Below are 15,187 nucleotides of genomic sequence, written 5' to 3'. Positions count from 1 at the left end.
CAGTTGGATTCAAGAGATGATCTCTTTATTAATGAATAATATTGTGTTATATATTTGAAAGCTGTTATGAGAGTAAATCTTAAAAATTCTCAGCACAGAGTTGTACACCTGAAGCTAATATTGTGTGTTACCTATACTTCAGTTAAAAAAAAAGTTCTTTTCACAAGAAAAAAATTGTAACCATATGCGGTATTGGATGTAACTAGACTTATTATGGTAATCATTTCATAATACCTATAAAAATCAAATTATTATATCATATACCTGAAACTAATATAATGCTATATGTCAATTACATCTCAATTTTCAACAAAAGAGAAATACAGATGATCTCTGACTTCAAATGGGCATGATTTGAATGAATGAAAAGTAGCAATTGCTGATCACAGATTGCAAGTGAAGAAATGGTGTCACCAACCAGGACAGAGAACACAGGAGAAGTGAATCTGAGGACAGCCCTATTCAAAAGGCCATAGAAGCATTTTTAGACATGTTGAGTTTCAGGAGCTATGAGACGACCAGATGCTGACAGAGGTCAGCTTGTACATGGATTTGGAACTCAAGACTGAGATGTATATTTGGAAATCCATTACTTTGTGATTATTAATCTTGGAATTAATAATCCTAACCAGGAATAAGAGACACAGAGACAAGAAAGACAGCTATGAATATTGGTATCTAGAATGAAACAAAGGCAGTGAGCAAGACAAGGAAGTGGTAGCAAAAAAAAAGATTAGGAAGGCAGGAAACAAAATGGTTTACACTAGTCAGTAGAAGTTTAACACATCCTGGGTTGTACTTCATTGTCTTTCATTCTCCACCCTAAGATATGTACAAGTCCTGCTTTCTTTCAGGCTCCTGATGCAGTTAGGGTAGTGGATTCTGTGGATTCATGTGGATTCTGGAACCAAGCTACTGAAGTTCAATATCCAGCTCTTCTACGGACTAGGTGTGTGACCTTGGACTAATTACATGACCTCTTCTTGCTTCAGTTTCTCACAAAATAAAAGTAACAGTAGTACCTATGACATGAGGATGTTCATAGGAAATGAGAGGCTATATGTACAATATTTAACACTCAATAAATGTTGGTTGTTATTAATAGGGGCCAAAGGTATCATATTATTATAAGATGGTTTCAACTTAATATGCCTTACAATGATACTCCAGAGAAAGTCCACTGAATTAGTACACAAGGGAATAAATGTATCTTACTCCTTCCGATTTTGTCTTTCCTGGAAAAAAAAATCTGCCCCAGGAGTTTTACTCAGCATCATCTCTCACTTTATTGCCACTCAGTTAAGCCAGGGTAAGAAAATAACTAAATAAAAATTTTGAGGCAGGATATTTAAATACACAAATCCCTACTTGCGTACATTCTAATAATTAGGAACAAAGGGATTCTTCCAGGTATCTGTTTAGACTACTTGAATGGCTTCATTTCTGAAGGAAAACTCACATTAAGCAAACTTGGTTCTACATTATCATGAGGTGTTCTCATCATTCACCAATTAATGATGCCCAAAGTATAACAGGCATACAATATTTATTTTTGCATGGACTTTACATTCATATACAATAAGCAGTTAAGAATAAAACCCACAAAAAAACAGTGGATTCGGGGCAGCACCTCAGAGATACATCCACACTTCTATATTAACCAGAGCTTCCTTCACAGTTTACGAAGGGCTCAGTCTTCTCATTTATTTTTTAGCATTTCTCCACAGACATTTCAGAGAAAACAAAGAGCTTATAAGTATGTTCTCCCCTTCTTCATATATGAGACAAGAGCACTGAGATCTGGAAATAATTGAAATCTGGGTACATCGGGGTAAGAGAGAGGCCAAGTCTGTCCTTGGCTGTCATTCTTCCCTCCTGAACATTCCAGCCCATGATGTTATTGTGGAATGCAAGACAATGGTTTTGCATTGGCAATTTAGTTCCTCATATTCTCTGCAATGGCAACTCACTGTTCTAGCCCTCTCACAATGCCTGCTACTTCCTTCCCTTGTATGTTTCCTTGATCTCCTTTTCATCTCTCCCCAAGAGCAACTAATGTTTTAGATAAGACTATTTCAGTTCCTTTCTTTTTACCTCATCAAACTCTGATATCAATAGAGCCCAGGCTTCAAACTGTGGCTGAGTTTCTTAGGACATGCAACCTTCCCTAGAGCCATGGACAGTGGAATGAGGCAAACAAGGCCGAATATAGATCAGTAGACCTGCAACTTGCTGGCCTCTGAATGTATGCCTGACTCAGTTTCCAAGTGTGGATAATGACGTTTCCTAATCAGGGAAGGATTAAAACAGTGTAGAAAAGAGAAACAGATATACAGGTCTGTGGTAAATACCAGAAGGAGAGAGTCCTAATGTTCTCTCAGCAACCATTGTGTTAACTCAGCAGGAGGTCAGGTAGAAAGTTTTTCTGGTAAACAGCTGCTCCTATTTGTTTACCTCCAGCTCTATTTTTCCAATCATTTTGAACATCTTTTGGAGAAGATTAAAATTCATGGACTGAATCTAAGGGATCAAATTGCTAATAACATATGCATTAAATCCAGAGGTCATCATTTGCTCTAGATTGAGGACATCACTTGAAGTTGGATGTAGAGAGCTATTACAAGTATTCCATGGTCCATAGTTTAATGATGATCTTTAATTCATGAGCTGGTCTAATTAAAAAGTCATTTTCTCAATTAAAATTTGTAAGCATTAATTTCACTTAGGTCATATTTTCATTTTAGCTAGTAGTTTTTCAAAGATCTGATTTTTTAAAAAAATGCCTATATTACCTAGTCTAATAATTTACCATTTACATCCAGTGGATGAGAAAAGACAAATCCAACAAAATATGTTTGAGGATATGAACGGTTAACTATTGTTATTTTGTTACAACTAAATATTCTTAAAAATCCTCAGTGTTAGGGGCCATATATTCACAATCCTCACTCCCCATCCGATAAACAGCCACCCCCTAACATTAGACCTAACAGGTACCTTAATATAAGAGATAATCACCATTTGCTAGGATGGGCCAACAACAGAGGTATGTACAAGATATAGAAATCATAAAGAAAATAGAATCAATGATTTAGGCTGGAGATGTCGAGGTAGGAAAGGAAGGAATGGATAAAAGGGTTATCAAGCCCTTTCCCTGCTGCACAAGACTCCAGCTTTTTGTTACCCCCTAAGTCTGTTACTTGGAAGCCAGAGATGATGGTATATAATAACTTTATCACTAGGTAAATTTACCTTATGATAAAAATAACCCTGATTGGTAAATTGCATTTAGACTGGGAAAACAATAAGTGAACTATAAATACCAGATAGGGGAACCACAGCTTTGAGCTTTCCTGACTATAAGTGACCCCTGAAAGTGATGCCTATGAATTTTTTCAAGAGCTATTGACCCTGTGAGGCATACGACTTCTTCTGTGACAGAGCAGCACCCATGTTAGCCCCGAGTGGGTCTCCTCTCTTTAGCCCTGAGCCACCCCCTGGGAGATGACAGCTCACGGAGGACCATGGATTGCTGTGTCAGTTGTGTATGGACTCTCACTGTTGCTCTGTAGGCAAGCTGTATCTTCTGAGTAAATTGGTGCCAACTGTGACCGGGGCAAGCCTTGTACGTCTACAAGTCTTGTGGAGCCTTAGACAACCTCCTTGGTGGGCAGAGCAGAAAGGATGCCAAAGGTATTGGTAAGTCAGAGAAGGCAAGGAAACGGTGCTCTAGGATGTGGTGGAAAGTGCCCAATAAGTGGCTTTTTTAATTGCAACGTAAGGTTCTGCCATTATGCTTCTTATTGCCTAGGCATCCACTTCAGACACACTGCCAGCTACGCAACCGAATGAAGAGCCAGCCCGCCCTATCCATGAAGTTCCCCTTTTAGAAGGTCCTAGTTGACCTAGATAACTGACCTTTTCCACAACCCTGTTTTGGCCTTACTGTGCGTGTTCCCACTCGTATGTTTTAAATTCACCAATAAAGAGTGAACCTGTGAAACCCTTAACCCTTAAGGTACGCCACCCTTAACCCCAGTAAAGGCAGAACCAGGTCCACATTCAGTATCTCAGTCCTCTCACCCTCTCCCTCTCCTTCCCCCCTCCTCTCTCTCTTCCCCACAACCTCACCGTGTGGCCTGGCTTGCCTTGTACCCTATACAACTTGTAATAAACCTTGTGTTTTGCATTTTTGTTTTTTCTTCAAAACTCTCTAATGGTTGTTGCTGAGGTGCATCTTACAGTCACAATAAGAGAACCACAGGGCTGGTCCAGCCACAACGCTGGCTTCACATGGGGAAATGTCTGTGGGCGCTTGTCACATGTAGTGCTGTCCCAGAGGAGTGCCCAGGTAAGACTTGGAGTCGGGCAGCTGGAATAGCTTGAGAGGTGGGAAAAAGGTATTGATTGGAAAGCTACTTTTAGGAGACACCGATTAAAGAGAAAATGAGAGAGGGCCAGGAGTCTAGGTGATTCCCAGATAGGGTGTGAGTGATATTTTGAGTAATGCTAATGAGCCTGTTATCCTGAGCTTTAGCAGAGAATTCTTTAACAATAAAATATTAAATTATATTCTCAATGTTTCTCTTTATCATTACGCTCATGGCATTTTACTTCAGAGAACTGTACAAATCCCACTGCCTTGCCATTTCCTAATTTTAAATATGTGATTTTTAGCTCATTTCACCGTATAGGTAACAGTTTATTGAATGGGTCAACTCATTTATGCCAATCAGAAAAAATCTTTATTTTTCTCCTCATGAAAAGTCCTCCAAGCACACTCTACCTCATCTGCCTTCCAATTTCTCTTCCCCGCTTTGAACAATATCCCTGGAATATCCCAATTTTAAGCAATAGAACAATCGTATTTTCAGGTATTAACATATCATATCTACCGTATCTAAATCAGAACATCAACTCCCATCCGGTATAAAGATGTCCCCCGAAGAGGAGGTGGCAAGGAAGTTATTTATTGCCTCCTGCTCCTTTTTCTACTTCCTACCAACTGGTTGTGCTGCCTCAGGCCCTTCCAGAATGAGGAAGGGGCATAGAGAGGTAAACTTCATTTGGTTGGAGCTGTTGTTCTCTGGCATCCTTGTCTAGTTGGCAGATGGGACCTTGCGTGACCGCGTAGAAATCCTGGTGTGTGCCATGTTGCCTGCCCCAAGCCACTGCTCTCCCTCTGGCTTTTGGCAACCCCTCAGCAATTGCTCCAAAGGCACATCCACTTAGGCTCTTCTTCTGTGGTCACTTTAGCTCATACGCTAAACTCCCAAATGGCTCAAGCCCAGCTACTTAGCAGCTTGTCCACTCTGGCCACTGGAAAGCAAAGCATATCCTTGCCCTTCTCAACTCTGACGCCTTCCTGCCGCCCTTCTTGACTCTCACTTTCCGTTATTGTCGTCTTTACCCTGCCCCTTGCTCTTAGGACTTTCCAGGTCAGAGGCAGACACCACAGTCTTTGGGACATACCGCCACACTCCCCAGTGGACACAGGGATGGTTTTCTCAAGAATGCCAAGGACACACCAATTCTCTTTCATTTACCCTATCAATTATTTTCAAACGTTCTTTTCTCATATATGATAAAGGAAGTATAACAGAAGCAGTTTGTATCTTACTAAGTCTAAATGCTGATGGATCTAGCATTTCCCTTTAAAATTTGTTGGCATTTAATACCTCTTCTCCTTAACTTTGGGGCCCTTAGCTGAACACTGAGAGAACAGAAAAGGTAACATTTATCATCAGTTACATGTATTAATTATATGTCAGTGCCAAATACGCCAATTTACATTTACATTTACAGAAGCACAAGGAGTAATTGAGGGTACAGTTGGCCCTGAATGACCAGGCAGATGGAAATGAAGGTCGACTTTTGGGAGGGGAGTTCAGTATGTTCTTGTTTATGTTTTTTGTATTTACCTGGCTACAAGGGTATTATTTACATGCTTGTAGCTGATGGGCTAAATGGTGTCTTGGTTGTCTGTGAAGAAGGTTTGTTAGAATTTCCTGCTGATGAATGCTTTTAGGCTACAGTTTTATCTTCTTTTAAGACCAACAATAACTAGCGAAACAACAAAAACAAGCTATGCAGTTTATGTAGAATAGAGCTATTCCCCTTAGTAATGTGGAATTTTATGTTTGCTTTTTGCTCTGGAAAATCATCCATTTTTACTGACAGGCAATCAATAAGTACAATAATAGTCTCTCTTGAAAAACATTTAATTCTGCATCTGGGCTGTATATTTACTATTATGGAATTTTCTTACAATGCTTATTCAGTCCGGACACCAGTTAAAAAGGCTAAACAAAGGTGTGAGTGTTGAGAAAATTGGGGTGGGGTGGGGGTCATGAAAAGCTAGTTTGTTTTTAGGCAAGCAATTGGTTCCACATTTGTTAAAGCTTATTGGATTGAGTCCTGTAACAGCTTTTATGCAATAGATTTGTTCCTGTAAAGTTGTGTGTAAATCAATTTCTCATAAATTGATTCATACTTTGAATGCATTCAAAGCTTGCTATTTAAAGCAACACTACTCTAAATTCTCTTGTAACATAAAGAATTCATTTGGTGAAATAGATAACTGAGAGAAAGAAAGAAAGAAAGAAAGAAAGAAAGAAAGAAAGAAAGAAAGAGATTGAAAGAAAGACATGTCTACATAACCAGTCTGTAAGGCACCATCTGAAAAAAATAGACGTATGACTTATTTTTAAAGCAGCCTAGCTTTGGGGTCACAGGAACTCTAATGGCTAAGAGCTTTGTGACAAAATTGTCTTCTTCAAACCCTATAAAGTTTTTACACTACAGTGCATGTCCAGAGGGCTCTTGTTCTCATTTCTGCTTTTATCTGAGTATCTCACACTGGTGGGTGGAATGGGAATCAATGAGATCACTTTTTTGTTCCCTAGCAGCAGGAATAAAAATGCCCAGGAAGTTAAACATTACTGGAGATGCAGGGCACAAACTAATCTCAGTCCCGATAACAAATCTACGCTTGAGCAACTGTCGTTACCCACATTTTGCAGATGAGAAAACTAAGGCACTGGAGGTTAAGTGAATTCCCAAAGGTACTTCATTAATAGTTGGCAGAGTTAATATTTGGACCTCAGCAGTAGACTCTAGAGCTCAGACTTGAACAACTACGCCTCATACATGTATGTGTATTGATAGATAAATAGAGGGATGGAGGGATCGCTGGGTGGGTACGTGAGTGGGTAGATATATAATTGCAGATACGGATATAAAATGTTTAAGTACTGATAAATGATGTAAATTTATATGAATCATTTGTAACTATCACTTTCAGTGTTAAATAACAAAGCTGTTGTCAGCATAGATCTTGGACATAGCTCATTGGTTTTCATTCTTCACGAGGCCAAACATCTGCCTCAGTTATTACTGTATAAAAGTTTGCAAGCTATTAATGGTGGCCCTGAAGCATAGTCATGCTTTGAAGTATATGAATCTATCCTCGTTGGGAAATTTTATATCAAATTTCAGTATTCTCTCTTCTTTGACAAAACTGAGTATTTGGTAATACTAGCTCACGTTTTTATAAGAGAAACAATTAATTTGGGACTACATGCTCTTCAGTTTACTGTAGTTACTATAACACCTCACAGTGTTCTTCAAGGCCTTTCTCACCCATTTACTTTACCTCTTGGCCTCTCAGGGTAAAGGAGTTTTTGAATCTTGGACAAAAAAAGCAATCAAACAACAAAAAACCCACCTCATTGTCAGACAGTTCACGTGAAAACTTCCACACATCTGATGCCTAATGGTATGTGGAAAAATATAAAAAAAGTTCTGCTAGTCAGAAAGGACTTTCAAAGAAAAGTAATAAAAACAAACATTTATACATAATATTTTTAACATAAGTAAGTATGTATTTAATATTAATTTTTCCAGTACAAGGCATCATTTGATGTGTTAGTCCTAATGGATTTGTTTTAAGAATTCCTGGCTCTGCAGACGTATTCATGAAGGAATGCAGAAGTCGTGTAAGAAAGATCTGTTCTTCCATATCTGGTCTTTGCGCTCAGGAAGGAAGGCTGGGGAATTTAAATAAGTTTCTGTGTATTATCCAAGTACGAGCAAAAGAGATGTTAATACACACATGAGTAGACCAGAAATCAATAGAAATGTATGAAGTAGAAGAAAAAACTAATATATCTCCAATACATTCCTAAATTCCAACTAAGTGGAAATTATCACTTGAAAATAGCGAGGGTCCTACTAAATACATATTTAAAAATCTTACAGGATAAAAGTGTTAGTTGGCTTAAGCCTTTCGTTTTCTTTTCCTTGCATTTTATTCTATCTGAAATTAGGTTCTGATTGTCTCAGTAGGAGACTAAGGCAATATTTGTAGTAATTATACTACTTTGAAGGAAGTCTATGAAAATAACTGTGTGCTGTTATATTTCTTTTCACAACTCTCCAAACACCATTAATGAGGAATCAGAAGTGCCCTGCAATCAGAACAGTAATATAAATACCCACTCACCCTCCTGTGCAGCCAGCACAAACAATGAATACGAGTTTCCTGACTAAACAAATATGCTTTCTACTTCCTGTTCTATTGGTAGGAACACGCCAAATGTGGGAGGCAGCCATGAATTCGGTCCACTGAAACAGCTTCTTTCAATGTGCTTGCTGCTAGTTGTGTTTCAAAGAACACTTTGTAATCATCCCTGACAACTGCCTTCCAGAAGGGAAATACTGAAACATTTAAAAACACAAGTGTTTAGAAGCAAATTGAAACAGCATAACCATAGTGAAGAGGTTTATGATCTTTGAGATCTACCACCAAGTGAACGGGGGGGGGGGGGGGGGGGGATTTGTTGAGGACCAAATATTTTATAAACTCCTTCAGAAAAACCAGGATTTGTTTCTGTGAACATGGGCAGGACCATATGTTTAACATGTCCCTCAGACAGCTTATGAATTGCTTGATAATTTCTTCTTCTACACCCAAGATGAATGCTTCATCTGTAATATTCCTTTCTGTGAATGCCTTGGCTAAATTGCGTATTTATTAAACTTCACTTAACATTTACTCAGGTTATTCACCCGCCTGAAATTCCTTCCCTTTTCTTCTCAGCTTAGCAACATATTAACAGGTCCAGAAGTATCTATGGATTATATAAACACCAATGATCCAGACTTTGCCCCATATATTATGAGACTAATATTTTTAAAATCTAAAATATTAACTCATATGTTGCTTTGCATTGTATTTCAACTTTTACTATACATGGTCTTCCTTACCCAGCCTGATTTTGGTCTTTGGGGGCAGAGACTATATATATTATGCCACTCGGTGTCTGTCTCCAGAGCATCCAGTAATATATTCTTAAACATTGAGTGAGATACAGAATGCTCACTTTTCTAGTTAGTGAAAGACCGACACAGGTCCATAAACATAATTACCTGTAACATCATTATGACGTTCCAACATTATCAAATGAGTTAAGCAACTGAAAATGCTAAAACCCCAGTATTTTTTAACTTTCATTTTTCTAAAATTTCATTAATGGGGCAAAACACAGCATATTCGTACATATATACATAAATCTAAATCTATGTTTATAAGCTAGAAATTTACTAGCTGGACAAAATACTAACACTTATGTTGATAAAAAATAATCTCTTGCATTGAGGTATTTTTTACATGAACATGGTGAAACGTGTATCTCCCCCACATACTATATTATCAAAATCTCTTCATATCCATCCAGTTTGGTAGGGTTTCTAACATTGGAAGATTATATATATAAATACATTCAAGTAATATGCTCAAGTTTTAACTCCTCACCTGGAACTTTCTCTACCAGACCACCTTTTGTACCTGATACAAAAGAGCAAAAGACTTAATATTTGGGAACCTGGAGAATGGGCAATCATTATCCTCCCTTGATACATTTTATTCTATAGGAGTCCAACTCTGGAGTCGTAACATCAAAGTCATCCACTCTTTTCAGTTTCTTCCTTCCTCCTCCTAAACCCACAGACTCTCTAAAACCTCCATGGTTTTCCTGAATTAGCACTTGTGGATATAGCAAATGAGTAGGTGAGGTTAGGAGAGCTATTTTGCATTTGATAGTTTATAATTTTCAGACTATTATGAAACTGTGTTGGCCATGCCATTTATGCGTGTGTTTCCGAGTATCTTATTTCCACTACTGACTAGATGTGTATCCTTGAACACATAACTTAAAACTCTTGATGCTTCAGTTTCTTATATATGAAAATAGGATAATAGCTACTTCAGAAGTTTGGAAGCTTGGAAGGATTAAATTGAAAATTCACCTAAGGCACTTTATGAATACATAGTAAGAACTTACTTCGTGTTAATTATGATGATGAGAAGGTTGAACTGCCCCATCCTGCATGTACATGTTCACTGTAACTGATTTTTCCAACTCTAAAAATATGCAATGATCTTCATGCCTGAGAAATCAGAACAAAGACAGTGGGAAATCAGTTTGGAGTCTTTAATCTCTTGTTCTACTTCTTGCTTCTATTTCCTTTAGACATCTATATTTTCATGAGAATCCCAAGACCCTTTCTAAATTAGCACACAGAACTAAATCAAAAGACTAGGCAAAGCTATAGCTTGACATTATATGAAAAAAAAAATCCTTAATCTGAAATGGATTTTACAAGAATATGTTTTTATTTTCCTATTGATGATGGATTAATATTAGGAAATCAGAGGGGGAAAGAATGCCATTTGTGAACTTGTTGTATCAGTCAGGATTCCAACAGGAAAATTTACTCCAGCAGAAAAACAGGATATACCCTAGCCAGTTTTTTAAAGCAAAAGGGGACATAATATAGGGAATTTGATCTGCACAAAATCATTTGAAGAGCTGGTGAAGTAAAACAACCACCACCACCACCACCACCACCACCACCACCACAAAACCCTACTGTTTGCTCTCTGGTTTGATGCCAGGTTTCAGGAAGTTGCAAGAATCACAAGAAACCACTGCTGATAATCACAGCTGCCTGAAGCATGAGTTAGGTGGTTCATCGGCAAACACTCTGAGTAACTACAAAATCTCATGCCTACCACTTGGCAAACGTCTATATCTGTTTACTTTTGCTGAAGATGCAATAATCTCATACATGTGTCTCTCACTGGTGGATTCTAAATCCCGTTTATAAGACATATTTTTAAAGATAGTTTGAAAACGTCCAGGCCCTGGGGTATACAAAAGAACCTAAGAAATTAAATGAATAAATGCTGTTTGATTAAAAAAAGAAGTCTAGGGGCACCTGGGCGGCTCAGTTGGTTAAGCATCTAACTCTTGGTTTCGGCTCAAGCCGTGATCTCACGGCTTCATGGGTTTGAGCCCCGCATCGGACTCTGAGCTGGCAGTGCAGAGTCTGCTTGAGGTTCTCTCTCTCCGTCTTGTTGCCCCTCCCCCACGTGTGCTGTTTCTGTCTCTCGCAAAATAAATAAATAAACTTAAAAAAAGAAAGAGAAGTTTATCCAGCACAACCCACTCCTTTGGCTACTTATCATCCATCCATACCTACTAAATAAATATTGAAATTTGTAAACAACAGTATGCTTACATTTACCATAACCCAACTATCCTTCAATTAACAAAGACTGACTCATCTTGTCTCCAAAGAATGAAGACCAGAGTCCCACCAGTCACCTTTATTCATCTCAAGTTAATGATCATTACTTTTTTAGTATAGTCACAACCCTTTGATATCCTGGCATCTGAAGACAAAATTAAGAAGATGACCACCATTGATTTATATTTTATTATAAAATAGTAGGAAAAAGGATAGTTTAAAGGAAAAAAAATACATACTTATACTATAATAGCTCCGGTTTCTGCTATTGGTTACAAGACCACAGTTTATATTTATGACACCCCTCTTGCACTACCCGTCCTTGCTCCCATTGTCTTCAGTCACATCTGGATGGCCATGCTTGTTTATTTTAATTTTGGAAGGGTCTGAACCCTTATTAGTCCTGCCCACATTTGATGGCTGCAGTTTTCCATTAATTTTTATCACTGAACCTACGAGTACTAAGAAATATGCACATGATCTCCTGGGTTCTAGATGTAATGCCCTCTGCTCCTATTGTGTAGCCTATTTCCCCCGATCATCAAAACCAAGGATCAAAGCTAGACATTCTCTTTATACTTGGTGATTTAGTGGTATGAATAGACTAATACAGCCAGGTCGACACTCTCAACCTCTAGTTCATTGAGATTCATAAGACTCTTACTGTGAACCATCTTAAAAGCATTCCTCCATTGAAACCAAGATCTCCAACTAGCACAGACCTAAGGTAATGTCTATTCTCTAGATCTAAGGTAATTTCGATTCTATAGGAATAGAAAGCATAATTTTTGTCAGTTAATCATCAGTCTATGGAATCACCCATACTTCTACCCTTTGTTTCCCAAACCAACATTAGGGGTTTCTGTTGTTCACAGAGCTATTGGAGAAACACCACCACATTTTCAGTGCTTGTTCATATATTATACCATTTTTGAAGGACAATGCTCCAACCTATAAATTGTCACCAGGCCAGTGCTGTCTTGGGTCTTTACCAGGTCATTTGACTACTCATTAAGCCAGCTGCTTTGGGTGAATGAGTATATAGTAATACCAATAAATTACGTGCCTACATGATTTTTTTTCTGTAAGAAGGAGTTCTTAAGTCAGAAGCAAGATTGTATAATATACTCTGAAGGTAAGTAAGAGTTTCTTTAAGTCTAGGCGAGAGAATACATGGAGAGTAGATGAGAGATGGAGAAACACGTGTATAACCTCTAATTTTATTTCAAAAGCTAGAAGCTAGAAACTTGAAATCTGTACACCCATTTTATTATACCTTTTAAAATATATGTAGATATAAATTCCATTGTGTGTATGTATATATATACACACTCAGATATATATATAGATATAGATATATAGATATATAGATATATGGATATATAGATATATAGATATATGGATATATATATATATATATATATGGATAGATAGATAGATATAGATATGGCACATCTTCTTTATCCATTCATTTATTTATGGACACTTGGGCAAAGACTATGTTGTGTGTATATGTATACACACACACACAATGGAATATTACTCAGCTATAAAAAAGAATGAGATCTTGCAATTTATCACAACATGGATGGACCAAGAGAGTACAATGCTAAGTGAAATAAATATGTCAGAGAGAGACATAACGTATGATTTCACTCATATGTAGAATTTAAAAAACAAAACAAAAAAAAGAGAGAAACAAACAAACAAAAAAACCCCAGATTCTTCAATACAGAAAACAAATTGGTAATTGACAGAGGGGAGGTGGGTGGGGTGAAGGATGAAATAGTTAAAGGAGATCAAGAGTACACTCATCTTGAGTACTGAGTAATATATAGAATTGTTGAATCATTATATTGTACACTTAAAATGAATATAACACTGTATGTTAATTATACTTCAGTTTTAATAGAGAAAAAATATATGTAGGTATAAATTATAGAAAAAAATAGGAATTTTAATCTTTTCCAAAATAAAATTTGATATTGACAAATTTAAATCGGTTTCTTGCAAAGAGAGCTTCCATACATTCTTCTTATATGGAGATCACTAAAAATTCCCCATGAGTGTGGTCATTATCCGAACTGAGTAACTTCGATCATGTGAAGCTACTGTTATAAAGCAAAACAAAAAACAAACAAACAAACACCAAAGAGATATTTGACCTGCAGAGGGAGGGAGAGAAGGATAAAGAGAGAATAAAACAGAGACTGAGAAAAAGATATGTGTTATTTTCTTTATTGCAGGGATTCTTATCCCAGGGAAATTTTGTGAACATCTTAAAATTAAAGGACAGTGACCTATACATACATAGCAATTTATCTGGAGAGAAGGCAATGTCACATTGTCGATGGAGTCTGTGACATAGAATAAAAGGTTAAAAAAACACACATGATTCCTCATTGGATCAATAGTTAGCATGAAATGGCTGAGTAGTTTTTTCTCCTTGTTTTCAATCAGGTATAGCGCACATGTCCTGTTGCGCAATTATGAGGTTCAACTAGACATGTTTTTATTTATTTTTATCTTTTTCTTCTTTTCCCACTCTTTTCCAATATAATTTTCTACCTACTCCAATATAACTATTGTAGCAATACAAACTATTGCTAATTTAAGGTGCAAAAGCTAGTTCTGAGGTTTCAATATAGATTAAAATTATGTGTTGTTATTCAGTCTTTTATTAAACAAGTTTTAAATTGTCTGGTTAGTGCCAAGTATTGCATTAGTCTCTACAGATGTCAAAGCATCATTTGTTTACTCAATGAATTTTCAGCCTAGTAAAAGGATAAACATTTTAAAGTAACAGTAACAAAACAGTGCAGTAAATAGGGGAATGAAGGTGTGTAATACTACTTTGTTTTTGGCTGGCTCTATTTCCTCATTTTCCTCTATTTCTCAACTTCCTTTGACACTTCTTCGGTCCAGCCTCTACAGATAAAATGCTATGAAAAAAAATTCAACGATTTCTTGGTTACTTGATTCAAAGAAAAAAATTTTCCTTCTTTATTTTACTTGCTCTTTCTGTAACATTTCACATTTTCATCAGTCAGTGTTTGGTCAGGGAAACAGAATCACTTTTGAATATTATGAAACACAGGATTTGTTACAGGAGTTAGATCTCACACAACTGTGGAAGGATCTGCGGAAGTAAGGTGTGGAAATAATGGGAGAAGTCTCTAACCAACCCTGACACAGGTGGTCAAGTTGGAGCACTCAGGGGAACCTGAGACATCGGGTGCATCTAGCTACTCGAGTATGGACTGAGAAAGGAAGAGTTGCTTAATAGATCCATAGGAGACTGCTGTCCTATGGCTGGTAGTGGATCTGAGATCACTCTCAGGATTGCTGTTTGCATCACTACAAAGTTGGAATGAGAAAGAAGAGTTGGGTGCAGAGCAGGAAGAACAAAGACAAGCTGGAACTTGCTAGAACCTCTGTACCTGTCTCTCACCAAATTTAACCACTACACCTTTACAGAGAGCAATGGTGTCATTTATACGGCTGCCTTCCAAATCTTGTGCACATTTCTCTTTGGGAAACAACCACCCATACAGGAAAGGAGATTCCAGGAAATACAGGTCCAATTTAGGTTGAA

The 15,187-nt window shown here is 37.4% G+C and overlaps 1 long non-coding RNA gene across 3 annotated transcripts in view; it reads right to left on the bottom strand.

The window, feature by feature from the left end:
• LOC123383093 overlaps positions 1–15,187 on the bottom strand; it is a 237,081-nt gene that overhangs the window by 57,740 nt on the left and 164,154 nt on the right. Inside the window, exons 4-5 of one of the 3 annotated variants that reach the window (XR_006592454.1) lie at positions 10,344–10,449; positions 7,855–8,048 (exon numbers count right to left, since the gene is read on the bottom strand). This is a non-coding gene — a long non-coding RNA (uncharacterized LOC123383093). Of the gene's footprint in view, positions 1–7,854; positions 8,049–10,343; positions 10,450–15,187 lie in introns of those variants that run through there. The other 2 variants (XR_006592453.1, XR_006592455.1) reach the window with 2 other exon arrangements.

This window comes from Felis catus, chromosome F2, assembly GCF_018350175.1.
Source record: "Felis catus isolate Fca126 chromosome F2, F.catus_Fca126_mat1.0, whole genome shotgun sequence".
Classification (NCBI taxonomy): domain Eukaryota; kingdom Metazoa; phylum Chordata; class Mammalia; order Carnivora; family Felidae; genus Felis; species Felis catus.
The sequence above is the reverse complement of the archived record's forward strand: the minus strand, read 5'-3'. Positions and strand labels throughout refer to the sequence as shown.